Source organism: Anas acuta, chromosome 3 (assembly GCF_963932015.1).
Source record: "Anas acuta chromosome 3, bAnaAcu1.1, whole genome shotgun sequence".
NCBI classification, from domain to species: domain Eukaryota; kingdom Metazoa; phylum Chordata; class Aves; order Anseriformes; family Anatidae; genus Anas; species Anas acuta.
In genome coordinates, this window is record NC_088981.1 from 84,823,017 (window position 1) to 84,838,797 (window position 15,781).

Sequence of the window (15,781 nt, forward strand, 5' to 3'; positions counted from 1 at the left end):
CTCAGTGCAGCCCAGGAAAGAGAAAAAAATGATCAGTGGGAAAAGACATGCTTTTATAGAATAAGAAAGAACTAAAAACATTCAAAATAAGTAAATTTTCATCACCAGGAATTATGCAGTCACTGAACTTTCTAACAGCTCCTGTTTCTGGTTATATAACTAAATGACCCTGTAAAGGACTTTCCTGCTCTGATTTTCTATTAATCTATGATAGAAAGATAGCAGTAACTAGCAAGGCTAGTTCTAAGCATTTTGAAATTTGTTTGACTTTCAATCAACTTAAAAGAGCTTCAGTCAAGTCCTTTTGTTCTGAATTTTGAGATAATAAGTCATTTAAATGATAGAAGCCTGAAAACAACAGCAGGGAGATATGCTCCTGATGAGTTGTATTCATGGCAATACCTTCCTAAAAATTGAATTAATGTATACCAATTGTTATTAATGCAATCTCTCATAAAATAGAATTATTTAATTGGCTAACAAGAATACATTTATTAGATCTAATTGAGACAATGGTAGAACTGTTCACAGTGACATTTTAATCTATGATAAAACACAGAGACTTAATTTTAGGTGTATTTGGGGCTGAACCAGAGTCACAGAATTACATGAACAGAAGGCATAAAATCTAACATACAATTATTTATTAAATTTGTCCATAGCAAGACATAGAAAACAAGACAGTTAAAATACCATCACATATTATGTCAGATCACACTAATATTGCAAGTGATGTAGTACAGCTGAAAGAAATACTGGGCAATGAAGACAGTTTTGCATCAGGTTAAAGTATACTTTACTAGCCTGTTGAATGTGTGTTTTACAGGAAACCCAGGAAGCACAATTTTATGCTAGTCTCAGACAACTAAATATCAAAATATATTCCAGCCAAATTCAAAATCAGTCAGTGCCTGGCTTAGTAAAGGTACGATCCAAAGAGTTCTAAAAGTCAGCGCAGTTGTTCCTTGCAACAGTGTGGACCAGAGTCTGGATTTCCTCGTGGGAGCAGGAGTATAGGAGATTTCTGTAATGGGAGAAATCTTGTATCATTCATCAGACAATCTGAAACACTGCATCTGAAAATAAATAAATAAATAAACAAATAAAATAAACATAATAATAATAATAATAATTAGTAATAATAAAGAAACCTACTTTATCGCTTGAAGAAATGATGTATGTAAGAGTACATGCATGTTATCCTGGTTTTGGGTGAGACAATTTTCTTCATAGTGGCTGGTATGTCACTGTGTTTTGGACTGAGGAGAAAAATAGTCTTGACAGCACACTAATATATTTAGTTGTTGCAGAGCACTGTTTACACAGAGCCAAGGCCTTTACTGCTCCTCATGTTGCCCTGCCAGCGAGGAGGCTGGAGGTGCACCAGGAGCTGGGAGTGGACACAGCCAGGCCAGCTGGCCCTGGCTGGCCAAAGGGATGCCCACACCTGGTGGTGTTGTGCTGAACAATAAGACCTGGGGGAATTCACTGAGGGGGGCTGTTGGGCCAGTGGTCTGTGTATTGGTCAACAGGTAGTGAGTAATCACACTGTGCATCACTTTTTTTTTTTAATGTAATTAAATTTCCTTCCTTCTCTGTCCTATTAAACTATATTTATCTTAATCTGTAAGGTTTTTGTTTGTTTGTTTGTTTTTGTACTGTGGATGAGTGAGGAAATGGCTGTGTGCTTCTTGGCTGCCCACTGGGGCACAACACATGCACATATGCACATGCAAAAAATATGTGCCATGGACACCTCTTTGCAGATCTGTTGTCTTCCAGATTATTTGCTTGAAGATCACTGGCATTGCTGCAAGATCATACACTCGCTTAACAAATCCACCATCTAATAGTTACAGCTTCTCTAATTTGTGAGCTTATATTATTTAGAAAAACTCAAATACTGTATTGTATATGATATTAGAAAATTGTAACATTTGGCTTACTGAAGTGTAATATTACTTTGTCTCTGTCCAAGGTATTAAAAAAGAATGAAGAACTTGAGGATTTGCATGTTTTCTGGAAAAGTCACATCTCTCCTAGACATTACAGATATATGTCTGGAATATTACTTTCAGATATTTAAGAGAAGGAGCAATCTATATTATGAAGCTTTGCATTATTTTTTCTTCTGTGATGTCTTTTTTTTTTTTCTTGTTGTCTCCATGGTACTTTTTCTAATGCCAAAATTGTTCAGAGCATTTTCTAAGGGCTTTATATTTAAGCATTATAAAATGCTTTTATAGCTGGGTGGCAACCTGGATTCTTTCTTTTCTTCTCATGTATTATCACCAGTAATGAAGACTGTGTTGACCAAATTCCATTTCTGGGCACCTCTCAGCCATCCTCTCTTGTGCTTAAGTAGCTGCATCTTACACAATTGACTCTTCTGTTCATAGTAAACAGCAAAGAGAAGAATTCAACTCTCTCTCATATTTGAGTTGACTCTGAATATGGCTTGAGGAACTGCTATGTATATAGGTACTATAGCAACTCTGCCTTCCTTGTGTCCTTTGTTAATGTTGAAACACACAGCAGATTTTTGTCTCTGCAAAACTCTTCCAAAAGCATTATGCATATTCCAAGTCTGAAGACTGTTGAACATAACACTCTGATAAATAGGTGTTAATAGTTCCCAGTCAACCTTCAGTGCTTACAGTAAATACTGTAAATTGTAAAAAGCATTTAAATGGAATCTTTTAATTCACTGTGAATGCTATGGAAGACTGTCGATAAATTTAAATAAAAGCTATTATACAGTAAACCTACTGATGTTTCCCACACAGAGTCTCTAGTTGTTGCTGTGATACATGTTCAAATGCAAAAGTTTCAGCATTTATCCGTCAATATCTAGGACAGGTATGTAAATGCATTCTTCTCTTGTCTTCTCCCAGAGAAAATGTCTCAGTATTTATAACCCAATATAAAAATATGTGTTCATTTTGTATCTTTTTGTCACTGTAAGTCCAGTCTTTTTAATGAGGATTTTACTTTCAAGGGGGAAAGACAACTGGAGTTTGTTAAACCAAAGCATGGTTTAACCATGTCCAGCTCTGGAAGAGAGGGCCGGTATGGAGGAGAGGCCATGCCAGCTCAGAAGCAAAAGCCACACAGAAATGTTAATTCCTCAGATCCATCACAAATTTTATATTTGCAGCACATAAACCATGAAGTAGCACTGATTGGATGACAGTCTGGTATTTGTTAGATGCCCTTTATTATTGTGAAAGGAAATATACTAAGGGAGGAGGCAAAAATATACACTTACAAAATATCACACAGACAGTAGGTCACATTTTGCCCTGGAGTAATCTCATTAGTTTTCCTTGTGGGGAGTTTGGTTCCCCAAATAGAAGAAAGGACACTAACCATACCTGTCTGCTTTCTGGAGATGAGAGAATCTCTGGCACTGACACTTCAAGTGGCACCATGCATGGAAAGCCACATCTTCCTAGCTTCCCAGCCCACGCTCCTTCTGTGAGGGTACACAGATAAGGTTTAATTTATTAATAATAATCTGTGAATGTACATGGATAAGGTTTAATTTATTAATGGCAATTGCCTAAAAATAGACATGTGTCAAACTTCTTCATCTGTAAAAAACAGAATGTGCCATGAGCAGGAGAAGGAAGGAAACAAATAATAAAAAAGAGAGGGCAAGGAACTGGGCACAAGGAGTAGCCAAGTTCAATGTTCCTAAAAGATCAGATTCTAAACTGAGAATGAAGAAAGGATCCAATTAGTGGATCAAAAAACAAAAAGTCTTGCAGTAAATTAAAGTGATGACAAAGAATAAAAAATGGCACTGGTGTTAATCATGTGCAGTTTTGTGAGATCCATAGAATCATAATTGTATGAAGCTGGACAGAGCTGTGCAAGAGAAAATTAGAGATTCATGCAGGAACCATGGGATTGTACCCAGGGGCTAGTAAAACATACAAAAGAATGGGGTATCCTGCTGTTTTAATTTCCTTTATTGCATAGGTGCTGATCACAAGTGAATACCGTTGACTTGTCCATATCAAATCAATTAGAATTGCTTTACTAATCTTTTTCTCTCTAACCTCAGACTACTTAACTTCATACTGGAAAATAATTAACTGCTTCTACATCCTGACTTCCTCCTCCTGGCAAGGTCCAAGTTAGATCAACTGATGCACCACATTTGGCTTTAGAGTTGCAGAATTCAGCAAATTATAATCACAAATTAGATAAATATTACAATGGGATAAAAATGGTCATCCTAAGAAGGACAAAATTTCAGGAGACCAGAGATCTGGCATTGGCTGTGGCTTCTGTTCTGAAGCACAGTCAAATATGCAGCATGAGATGAGACCTGTATGCTCTCCACTGGTAATAGCAGCCATCAATCTTTTGCAGAGTTGTCACACTATTAAAACAAGGGAGTATTACACAAGGTAGCATATCAAGACTCCTTAGAAACAAGTTTAGGACAAACACATGACTATGAAATTGATTTTTAATTTCAAAGTCAGATGACTAAATACAACCTTGCTAAACAGGCCAAGATTGCCTAACGACCATTCAATTTCAAAGCAATGTTTCTAATTTCAAAACATCATGTTAAATGAATGTTGTTTCCATCAAGTTTATCTTTTTCTCCTTCCACTGGACTTGTGAAACTATTTATGACTTTCATTAACCTAAAATGGAATTAAGCCCTAATATATATATATATATATATATATATATAATCATGTTTTTAAGCACACGGATGGATGACATAGGGGCTCCTCACTTTGGAATAACAGTTTTGCAAAAACAGCAGTGAATGCATCTAACTATTAATTTTCAACATGATTTATTGCTTACCTGTACAGCTAGATGAGGAAACTCTGGTGATTCCCTGAGGATTCTCTGCTCTTTTTCCTGCATGGTCTAGTTTCTCTCTAACTCTTCATAACCAGCTTTGGAACTTGTAAGAATAAAAAATAAAATAAATAAACAAAAAGAAAGAAAGGAAAGAACTTTTCCCTTACCCATTTTCCCTTCTCCTATTTTTCCAATGAAGTTTAAGCTTTCAATAGATGTGGAAAAGATGACTCTAAAATATACCAGCTACAGGCACAGATAAGGAACAAGAAAGACAGATTAAAATGAAGATGGGAACCAGGAAAATATCAGTCAGAAAAAAACATGCAGCTGCTTCGGAGTTACTGCTAAATGTGTTAAATGGACCAGGTTTGTTTCAAGCCAGTTCAGCAAATTCTGTTAGGGCAAACATTGGAGAGTTCTTCTCAAAGCCTGGAGATTTGAAGGCCCCATGTGAGCTATCAAGTGTAGTAGAAAACAGTGTCAGCATGACTAAAGTTGCTGAATATGTATGAAGTGATTTTGGCTACTGCATTTCTCAGAGGGCCCAGAGAGGCTATGTCTTAGGTCCTCTGAGCCTGAGTGATGCTGTGCCCAGATCTCTCTGGGCTCAGAATGGCCACTCGAGAATGGCTGAGGGCACTGGGCCTGTTCAGCCTGGAGAAGAGGAGGCTGAGGGGAGACCTCATCACAGTCTACAACTTCCTTGTAAGGGGGTGTCGAGAGGCAGGAGACCTTTTCTCCATTAACACCAGTGACAAGACCCGCGGGAACAGGGTTAAGCTGAGGCAGGGGAAATTTAGGCTTGACATCAGAAGGGGGTTCTTCACAGAGAGGGTGGTTGCACACTGGAACAGGCTCCCCAGGGAAGTGGTCACTGCACCGAGCCTGTCTGAATTTAAGAAGAGATTGGACTGTGTACTTAGTCACATGGTCTGAACTTTTGGGTAGACCTGTGCGGTGTCAAGAGTTGGACTTGATGATCCTTAAGGGTCCCTTCCAACTCAGGATATTCTATGATTCTATGATTCTATGATCTCTCCAGGAGGTCCCTGTCATCTTCGTACCCTTCACAAACCAGGATATCACAGGGCTGGTGTCCTTCCTTCTTCCCCAAGGTCTCAGTGTTCCCTGTCCATTACAGCATGGATAAGTAGCCTCGCCCATAAATTCCCATCTGTCACCATGACAGTGATACATCCTGCCCTACCCCCCTGAGCCCATTATCAATAAATATTTCTTCTAAACGAGCATAACCAATTCTACAAAAGGGAAAAATACTGCCTAAAGCAGCTGCTGCTGCCTCATTTACAACCATAAGACCCAGGCAGATGAAGGAGACACATGCTGCATCCTCCCTGCATGTTGTGGCAGCAGAGCTGTCACATGGAGCTAGAGAGGAGAGCCAGATGTCCACTACTTACCTTTCTGCTTCATGCCAGAGACTTCTGTTTCCACCTCCACATGCAGTATTATTTGGTGTTTGTAAGCTGAGGTTAATCAGCCATCAGCATGGCTAACTCAGATAAGACTATACAACAGGATGGTCATGCTCCAGTTGTTCCCCAGTGTGTCTGACTGGGACACCACTGAGTGAAGAAGGAAAGGTTTCCCTCAACACAGCCCTGGCAGACCTGTGCTGCACAGACTATCCAAGCTCCTTTCTGTTGTTGAGTCACATGTCTTTCACATAGGTCACAACTCATGGATGTAGTAACCAGCTACTCTGGCTGAGTGCTCAAGGAATGTGGACTTAGTTCAGACTGCAAAGAGCCTCTTACCTTTGCTGCCATGAGTCTGTTTTTTTCTTTGTCAGAATAAGGCTGATGCTACCTGCATGCAGAAACTGCTGACACATCTAAGAAGAATCACTGCTGAGGAGCTAGCTGTAGCCTTCCAGTGCTTCAAGTTTGCTTTGTTCTGACAGGATCACTTGAAGGACTCTCAAAGCCCGCTCAGCTTCCCCCTTCCTGGGCATGGTGAACACCTGGACTGCAATAACCCAGGAGTTTCCTTCTCATCTCCTGCATGGCAATCACTTCTCTGGTCATAGTGGATACATTTGGCATAGACTGTCCAGGCATTTCCAGACCAAGGAAGTGAAAAACAATATTATGTTTCTGGCCTCTTGACTCTGTCAAAGTGATGTAAAGGAGTGAGGCTGGCAAAGGTAATTTTGGCTGCAGTCACTTTTGTAAGCATCTTCATGCCATGCCCTTACAAAGCTGACTCCAGCACATTGGCTTGATAGATTGAAATAGGAATATGTCCTTATCAAAGGACAACCACAGACCCCTGAGTTAATCCAACATTTCTTGTCCTTGTCGCTCATCTGAAAAAAATGAATCAAAATTTACTTTATCATATGGCTACTTTTTATCCTATCTTTTTTGCTCTACACCATAACAAATGCATGACCCTTAAGACTTACAATGATAGCTGTGTGTACAACTACCTCTGTTGGTTAAAGCACTGACCTGTGCTTTTTTAATATTTATAAATTTAAATTTTTAATATGCAACAATTCTGCATTATTGAAAAGATGACGTTCTGCATTTTAATGGTTATGGAGTAGGAGTGGGTTCTTTGTAGTTAACATTACAATAAATTTTTCATTATTAAATATGAAGTTGCTACCTCTGATCTCCTCAAACAAAACCCACACAGACAACATGTTGGTGCAATGGTGAAAAATTCTCTCAAGAAATATATGCTATATTTGTGGCAAATTTGCTTATGGAATTTGGATTTATGGTACATAAATTTTTGGAGTAGGACTGGGATGTAAATTCGGGCTTTCATAGGTTTACTCTGAAAGCAAGACCTTAAAGACTTTAGTAATGGCTGCATTGTAACGAACTTGTATTTTAGAGGACAATATGGAATTTCGAGACCTCTTAGGTGTTACATAAAAATATGAACCATTTGGCATAAGATGAGGTCAGCTCACTTCTTAGGAAATAATTAAGCATTTAGTCACAACAGTTACTGACAATTTTCTTCTACTCTGCCAGCTAAATATTCTACGAATATTGTCAAGGTCTGGTTTGTGTGTTTATGTGGCAATAACACCTTCACCATCAGTGTATCAACTGTGAAGAGTTTCTCTGGAATAACGAACCTGGTAGAGTTTCACCCTCAGGTGTACCAAGATCTCCACATTGTCAGTCAGGTGGGCTGTAATTGCATTAAGTACTGTGCTCTTCAAATAACAGCATGAGTCCAATGTATTTTCATTTAGGAAAGGATACTCCATGTGAATACCAGAATCACAATCTAGTCTAGTATAATTAATAAATGTTTTTCTTAGAATGTGTCTTAATGTCAGATTTGTACTGTGTAAAAATTAGTCATGACAAGGTTTTCGATCTCAAGAATATTAATAAGATTTGAATTAGGGTTATTTGGATAATTTTAGTAGTGCAATACTCAACTTGAACAAGCTGTTTCCCATATCAGCTTTCTTTTAAGTTTATTTTTTATTTGTATCTTTCAAGTATTGTAGTGGGTTTATGTGGCAAAGTTTCGGTAGCAGGGGGTCATAGGGATGGCTTCTGTGAGAAGAATCTAGAAGCTGCCCCATGTTTGGTAAGGACCCCACTGCTGACCAGAGCTGAGCCAATAAGTGATGTTGTTTGCGCCTCTGTGAGAGCATATTTAAGACAGGAAAAAAAAAAAAAAAAAAAAAAGAAAAGCCGCGTCACACACAGAAGCTGGGAGAGTAAGAAGAGTGAGGAACAGCCTTGCAGGCGACAAGGTCAGTGAAGAAGGAGGGGGAGAGGTGATCCAGGTGCTGGAGCAGAAGTCCCCTGCGGCCTGTGGTGAGGACCATGGTGAAGCAGGATGTCCCCCTGCAGCCCATGGAGTACCACGGTGGAGCAGGGTTCCACGCTGCAGCCTGTGGAGGAGCCCCTGCTGGAGCAGGTGGACACAGATGGAGGCTGCAGTCTGTGGAAGATCCTTGCCCGAACAGATTCCAGGCCGGACCTGCAGCCCGTGGAGAGGAGACCACGCAGGAGCAGGTGACCTGGCAGGAGCTGCTGCCCGTGGGGGACCCAGGTTGGAGCAGTTTTCTCCTGAGGGATGGGCCCTGTGGTACGGACCCATATCTGGAGCAGCTCTGGAAGAGCTGCTGCCTGTGGGAAGCCCACGCCGGATCAGTTCACCAAGGACTGTATCCCGTGGGTGGGACCCCACAGCACAGGGGACGAGAGTGACCAAGAAGGAGCGGCAGAGAAGTGCTATAGACTGACCATAACCCCCATTGCCCTGTTCTCCTGCACCACTCGGGGAAGGAGGTGGAAGAGGGTGGATGTTCCTTTGTTTCTCATTTTTCTAGCTTGTTAGAAAGTAGCGATAAATCTTACTATCTCCCTATGCCGCGTCTGTTTTGCCCATCACAATAATCACTGTGCGATCTCCCTGTCCTTATATCAACCCTTGAGCCCTTTCCATCGTATTTTCTCCCTGTTCCTCTTTGAGGAGGGGGAGTGAGAGAGTGGTTGTGGTGGAGCTCGGCCGCCCACCATCACAAGTACAAAGTGATATAAAATCATCGCAAGTACAAAGTCCATCTCACCTTATATTATTTTTAGAATATTGTCATTCTGGTGAGCCAAGGATTCAGCTGGTGTATTTGCCACCATACTTCTTTATTTCATAAGACCGAAATACTTCTTTATATTCATATTTTTATTTTATACATCATGGCTCTATATATCTGCAATGAATGTAAAGAAATATATAATTATTGCAATTTGTGTGGAAGAGTTAGTGTTGCTTTGAAAGCCAGTCACCCTAATTGAAGAAAATTGGTCACATGTATAATTATGAGATATAACTTAATATTCAGAATGGTCAATAATTTAAAAATGTACGTTCTGAATTTAGATCATGTACTATCACAGAAGGTGCGTGACTTCTCCAGTTTTAGAGAAGTGTTTACCTGGAATTTGGAAACAAGGCAAACCAAATAGTTTCATTATCTGTCCTGTTGTGTATCTACATCCCAGTGACAGTCAGATGAATGTACTTGCACACAGTGGTTGAGACAGCTAATAAACTTTTCATGGCACTCGATGAAAGGGATTGTATTATCTTAGATTCCTCCCTGATGTTATTCTCATGTTGACTTCACTGAAGGCAATGTTTGCCAGTAGACAATTGAAAAATTAAATGGGTTTATAAAGCAAAACAACAAATTTAACGCAGTTATGGTATACTTAAAGCAATTATAATTATTAATGAAATATTTAGGATGCAGTGTTTCCTTTTAAGGAAACTCTGATTTCACAGCCCCTGAAATCTGACAGTCTATGAAGCTCAATTTCACTACATTTTTAAATTTACTTGCAAGTAAATATTTTATTTTTCCCTTTAAGCATGAGTTAATCTAATAATCTAATCAGAGATTAGAGCTTTCTCTATATATGAAATACAATAAATTTATGCCATTTTACAGAAAGAAAAAAAAGTGTACAAAAATGCAGCCACTGTTACATTTCATATCTACATAAAATAGCAAGACTCCCACTTTCATTATACAGTGCTATAAAACAAATACCAGGCCATAACATTGTTTTCTTGAATCTTCAGAAATGCAAACTGGCAAGCTTGCCTGGGGTGTGATTAACAGCTTCTCAGCTGGGGGTACTTACAAATGAAATTATTTCTTTCACAATTAACCTTTGATGACATCAGTAATTCCCACATCTAGGACACAACAGTGCCTGGTCATGGGCACAGAGGAGGAGCACGCACTGACTCACACTGCAAGCAGGCACACTGAGACAGACTTTCGGATAGGTTTTGCTTCCACGTCAACTGCTAAGCAAATGCCAAGCTTTCAGTAGCACTCAGAAACTTGTAGCTCCCACAGTGAGGCTATGAGGAGATTTTCAGAAATATGCAGGCACCGCTCTTCTGAAAAATCTACTTATTGCTTTAGGTGCTGGAGACAGTTGCAATCTCCTAATGAGCTGCCCCTTACAGACTTTCCTCAACCTTACAGAACAGTGGCTCGAAGGCACTGCCTTGCTCTGCCATTCCTCTGCCATTATTTTCACTTACCCCTTCCCTCACAAACCTTCCGTGCCTGCATTTTACATCTGTCACAGCTCCTTCCTCTTTCAGAGATAAGTATGGACTATTTTGTTTTGTGCCTGCCTAGCAGAGTGGCGTTTGAGCATCTTGCTTGAATCCTCTGGGCACTGCTCCAATAAAAGTAACGTCTGTTTGCAAATTACCCTAGCGCTAGGAGACAATGATATATGACCTTTCACAATATTGGGCGAGGTATTGATCAGAGCCATTGATCCCATTTTTGAGTGACTGTCTCACCCGGGAAGACAAGTGAAATAAAAAGTCTGATGGTGTCTGCAAAAGCCTGTGCCTGATCAGAAACTTCAAAAGCTTTTTTATTTTTTTGCTGACCTTTCGGCCTGAACAGTGTTAACAGATATCATATAATTGTTTGCCTGTTTTTTAGAAGAGCCTTCTTCTATGAAAATAACTCCTTGTTGTTGTTGTCTGATTTTTGAATAGACAAGAGACAAATGGATATTATACAACACTTTACTTGTGTGCACAACCCTCGGTTACAGGACCACTGCTCCCTCAGGTAGGAACATTTTGCAGACAAGACACAGGACCTGTGAGAACATTTGCTAGGTCCACACATTACATATATGCTTTCCTGTTTTGGAAGAAGCTTTTCTATTTTTTAAATGAGTAACTGCCTAGAAGAAACAACTATTATTTCTTTCTGTTACTTTATGGGGACATCATTACTGGCTTGTTCTATCTTAAACCAGACAGCTAAGACTGGCTCTCAAACAGCAAGTGATAAAAAACATATCACCTCACAAGTCCACTTTTAATACTTTCAGACTCACAATTGTAAAATACGATATTATCTGAAAATAAAAGCAAGCTCTTACGTACCCACAGCTGGTTAGGTGAGGCTATGCAGTGGCAGCCCATTTCTGAAGGAGCACGTAGGCAAATTTCTGCTGATGACATACAGACAGTATGAATAATGGATTTAGCATGCACACATGCTAAAGTGGGGTAGTGAAGATGCTGGCCTTGGCAACTGAATTCATGTTGAAATGGAAAAATAGCTCTATTACATTCTTAGATCTGTGATGCCAAACAGATATCCAGTATCACTTGGGAAGGGAGATTCGTGTCAGAATGGCTTTGAGCAGAGCATCTTATATTTTTGAGAGGATACAACAGAATTTAAATAGAAATTTTCAGATGGAAAGCAGATCAGTTTAGGAGATTGCTGAAATTTAAGTACCAGTTCTGCATAAAATGTGAATGTTGAGAAAATGTTTTCAAACTGAAGCAGAATGAACCACAAAATACTGATTCTGTGCAAGAGTCTTGCAGTGCCGATGCTCAATTGTCCCAGTACGTCCATCTCCCAAAAGATACTCTGTTTTTCCTCTCATCCCTAGTGTTTAGTGACACTTGCTATATTGCTTATGAGACATGCTGTGCAGCATTTTTCCATCAACAAATCAAAATATAACACTTTTTTTTTTTTTTTTTCCCATAGAAGATTCATTTGCATATAGTATAAGAAATCTTTCTTTGTTAAGGTCAGCAACCTTACAGTCAGCCTTTGTAAAACACTTCTCCTAGCCTTCTTGGATAAAGCTGCGTCTCATTGCTCCCACTGTCAATACCTCAGACTGCAAAGCATTGCTGAGGCTACCTGAGGCAATACAGTCCCGTCCTTGTGCCCAGTCCCCTCTAACCTCATCCTTAGGCTCCTTGCTCAGGATTATTCTTGATTAGCTGATAACAACTGATAAATGAAAGCATTTTAAGGGCTGAGGCACACCTCACTGGAATGCTACTATCTTTATAATTTGCCACCTTCACATGAAAACCAAACAAGCCTCCCACTCCAGTCCTGTCACTCGAACTTTCAAGTGTCTGGAAATAAGCCACTAAGAAGCCCAGCCAGCTCCATGTAGAATTGGCATAACCTATATATGCTTTCCTCTCCTGCTATTGCCCCCTAATGCCTGACAGAATAGGCACAACAGAAGCAATCAGCAACTTAATCAAGTTTCTCTGGTTTAGTAAATGTTTACATTTTTACTTATCACCTAGTTACCAAAGCATTAAACAGTGTTTTGGGACTCCTTTGTCCATGAAGTCCCTGATTTCTAGCCACAGGAATAATAATGAAAAATAAATATATAAAAAGTGGTGCAAAGCACATTTCAGCTGAGCATTCCCCACCAGGATACCTCCCAGGTTTCTTAATTCAGAGCTCTGGCTGCAAAGCGAAGCCTGGACTCACCCATCCTTCCACTTGCAATGTTTGAAGAGCATCAGCCCATGCAACCTAGGGACTGTTTAAAAACTGAGAACACTGGCAACACATCCTCCTCAGGAACAACTGCAGGCTTGCACTCACCTCTGTGGAAGAAGGAAGGAGGTTTCCTGCATCGGCATCTCCACAGTCAATGAACTCTTCCAGTCACCTCTCACATCACTTGTCAGGGAAATACGCTGGCACCAAACACTCAAAAATGAAAGCAAAAGCCTTTCCCTGCCGGACCAATCAAGCCTGACAATTGTCTTGCGGTGGATGCCAGAAAGATTCTGAATATTTTGGCAGAAATGCAGGCTTTTTCTAGGTGAGAATCTGCCTACATAGGATTTATGCAAACATTTCCTCACTGGGTCTGTAGCCACCCCTTCGCAGCTAAGCAGTTTAGCATTATCTCCAGTTCTTTACATAGTTCTGAGTTTAAAATACTACCACCACCTAAAATAAGAGGAGTTTCAATTACAGTGCTCTCTGAAATGAAAGAGGTGGAAGCCAGTTTGACAATTTAAGCTGATAGCTGAGATCCTGCCTCGCTAAGCATTTTTGGCACTTGGCCTAGGGAGGAAGTAAAGAGAGGGAGGGAAGGGACAAACAGAAAAAAGGAATAAAGGAGGATGAGAGTGATCCAGTCCACCTAATATAATGCCATATATTGCCTATAAAGGAAACTTTATAGTCAGTGACAAGAGAAATGTGTTTTTCAAATGCTGCAGAGGCTATTCTCATCCACCAAACAGTAGCATGTCTGTCCCTTCACTGACAGTGGAGGGGTCTCGGGTGTTCTCACGGAATGATGAAACCCACGGAAATGCATTGCCTCTTCTCCTCTGAGAGTGGAAAACATCAGGTACTTTCACTCACTTGAAGTACGGTCTACCTGATGCATTTCTGAGAACAGGCACCTGCTGGAGCAGATGATACTGTTGAGGGCTCAAAAATTTGCTTAAGTGATGGGAGGAAGAAATTGACTGTAAACCTCAGTCACAAGAGTGTGCTGGAGGGGACACAGATTTACACCTGCTTGGAACAACCACATCAGAGACTGAATTGTTAGCAGGGTAAATTATTCAAAACAACCAGTCTGCGGTTCTGGTTTGCAGGTTTGAAATTGTGGGTATTGGCATTTGCCAACAGGGCAGAACAGCATCTGTGGGTACCAAGCTGCAGCCCCAAGCTCCCAGCTGAAGCAGCAATGCTGCTGCCACACAGGGAGCAGGGAGCTGGTTGTGCAACTGGCACAGCTGCTCTGAGACAGAATGTGGTCAAAGGGCTTATGTCTAACATGACGGAAACAATCGAGCCTGCAGGTTGGAAATGTAATGAAGGACAGTATTTGCTGAGCCAGAAGTGACTGCCTTGGATGGTGGCCAATATAAAGGGTGGCTCATAAGCCCACATGCAGGCACAGTAAAAGCCAGGTAGGAAATAAGTGTTTCTGAATTTGCACCTGAACTGAAAGCACCTGTGTGTGAAAACTGATATGATACCCAGGCAGATATACAATATGCCTAAACAAAGCATTCCCAAGCACTGTGCAAGCACAAGATCAGACACGCAGGAGAACAACATGATCGTCTGCAAACCATCTCCTGTGAGCAAAGGTACAAATTACTGAACTAGATACTGGAGAGTACTGACATGAGAAGCCCAAAACAAAACATCTCAGTCTACAGCAGGAGCTCTCAGACTGAAAGAAGCTTTCTGCTGCAGGGCAGCATGCAGAGGTGTGGAGTGCTCAGAAAGATGCTCAGGCATGAAACTCATGGGCATTGCTGGGCTGCCTAGGCATCACATGAATGGAGCTGAAGCAAGAACATTACAAAAGTCTGAGATAAATGGAAGTATATGAAAGCCAGAAAACGTCAAATTGGCATTTAGCTCATGGTTGCACCAAATCTAGCATGGTTGCACCAAGTCTTTTCTACATTGTAGAAAATCCAGAGTGCCAGGCAGCATTACTGTTCAGAAGAAGGAAGTTTGCTTTATCGTACTGGATATGTCAAGCTTTCCCCTCAGTGCCAACAACCCAATAGAATCAAATAGGAAAGCAGCAAAATATTCCCAGGCAAGACCATATTTGTAAATGCATCAAGCAGCATTTGTCTGAAGCTAAATGAAACATTTTGCCATGGAATCCAAACTGGCCAATATAAAGAACTATTAATAACTGCAAAACATGTCATTTAGAAAGCCAAATAAAAATCCCTTCTGGATTATACTGTCAAGACCAACATATTCAGGGCCAATGCAGCAAACAGGATTCATTTGCAACTGATCCGCAGGACGAAGGGGAGGGGCAGAACGCAGCAATGGTTCCAAATTTATTATCCTCTGTTGACATAGACTTTTCAGTTCCAATAAGTGAGAATTAGAGGCAGAACAGAAGGTGCTGAAGCTCCTTTGGCCAAGCGGTAAAGATTGCCAAGCACCAGCTGTGAGCTGATCTTCCAGTCCTTTGAGCAAACGGTCACAGACAACTCAGCAGGTTGCCCTGGTATTCAGGGCTGTCTCTGTGATGATGTGGTGATGTGTCTCTTCTAGAAACAAAGTGGCACCGAAGCCACCAGTCTGTGGGAGGAATGATCATATGTAATC

The 15,781-nt window shown here is 40.5% G+C and overlaps 2 long non-coding RNA genes across 3 annotated transcripts; both read right to left on the reverse strand.

The window, feature by feature from the left end:
- Positions 1–622: 622 nt before the first annotated feature.
- On the reverse strand, positions 623–5,561 carry LOC137854559 (uncharacterized). The gene is made up of 3 exons (XR_011095228.1): positions 4,834–5,561; positions 3,375–3,475; positions 623–1,076 (listed from the first exon to the last, which is right to left on the reverse strand). It is a non-coding gene; the product is annotated as an uncharacterized lncRNA (long non-coding RNA).
- A 60-nt stretch (positions 5,562–5,621) lies between these two features.
- LOC137854560 (uncharacterized) lies at positions 5,622–15,005 on the reverse strand. 2 transcript variants are annotated; one of them, XR_011095229.1, is made up of 3 exons: positions 13,271–15,005; positions 11,776–11,840; positions 5,622–7,165 (listed from the first exon to the last, which is right to left on the reverse strand). It is a non-coding gene; the product is annotated as an uncharacterized lncRNA (long non-coding RNA). The 2 variants fall into 2 exon arrangements; XR_011095230.1 differs by having other exon boundaries at positions 11,776–11,843.
- Positions 15,006–15,781: the final 776 nt, after the last annotated feature.